The sequence below is a fragment of the Athene cunicularia genome (assembly GCF_003259725.1).
Source record: "Athene cunicularia isolate RWA chromosome 3 unlocalized genomic scaffold, athCun1 chr3_part1, whole genome shotgun sequence".
Classification (NCBI taxonomy): Eukaryota; Metazoa; Chordata; class Aves; order Strigiformes; family Strigidae; genus Athene; species Athene cunicularia.
The window spans coordinates 37626918-37628115 of record NW_020799097.1 but is presented as its reverse complement, the minus strand read 5'-3'; positions in this window follow the sequence as shown (position 1 = coordinate 37628115).

The following is a 1198-nucleotide window of genomic DNA, read 5'->3' as shown; positions in this document are numbered from 1 at the left end:
AAAAGGGGCAGCTAGAGACTGTGGTTGGATGTAGTGAAATTGAGGGTTTCCCATGATGGGAAAGGCTGGAACCTTGTGACATCTAGAAGCATGAGGACAGCTGTTTCTCCATCTGCAGATCTGCAACTGGAGTATAGGCTCTATGCCCTGGTAGAAATGATGGGAGAAAAGCTTATCACAGTTGGCCAAGCCTGAACCACACAGGAGCACCTCCAGGAGAATGTAGTGAAGGAGAGCAATGAGTGATGAAGGAGATCCACTGCTGTGAGGGATGGAGGACCCTGTCTGCCAACCTGACTTGCTGTCTGGGTTTTTTGCTTGCTAGGAGCTTGGATCTAACACGTTGCAAGAACACTGCTGAGGCTCACCCATGCCTCAGCCTACTACCCCTGACTGATTGTCCACATGAGCACCAATGATACCGTCCTCTCTGTGAAGCAGCATCTTGTGTATGTGGAGCTCTTGTATCGGCTGGGCAATAGGCTGGGTCAAAGGTTGTCCGTCAGGATCAGAAGAGAAGCCAGTGAGGGTGACACCTTGGTGGGCGCATTACAGACCACCCAGTCAGGATAAAAAAGTGAATGAAGTCTTTTGATACAACCCAAGGGAGTCTCTGTGTCACAAAGCCTGGTTATCATGGGGACTGCTGCCCCTGGGAAGGACTAGCCCTCAGCACCAGTAGAGACCAGGAGTGCCTGGCTGGGGAACAGCTGTGTGGGGAATGCTCCAGGGCAGTGAGCTGAGCTGGCTCTGGCGGCAATGAGGGCCAACACTGTCCTGGAGCAGAGCCCATAGATCAAGGAGACCGATTATGCCCCATTACTTGGCATGTGATAGGCCACACCTAGGAGACAGTGCCCAGTCTTCTCCCCATGCCCCTTGCAGGGAAAGTGTCTGTTAACAGTACGATTGGGGCTAGAGCACTGTGAGGTGAGATGGCTTCGAGGGGGACCCAACCACAGCCCCCAGCGCCTGTGGGGACGTGCCTGAGAAGACAGACCCAGGATCCTCACAGTGGAGGTGTGGCAGGAGGACAGGAGACGACAGGCAGCTGTTGACACCCAGGAGGTTCAGGCTGGGCTGAAGAAAAGCCCGTGAGGCCAGCCGAGACCTGGACTGTGCGGGCCTCGACCTCACGGCTTCAGGACGCGGTGGGACCCAGCCCTGAGCGCCCCGGCCCGACGCCACAGACGGGGCG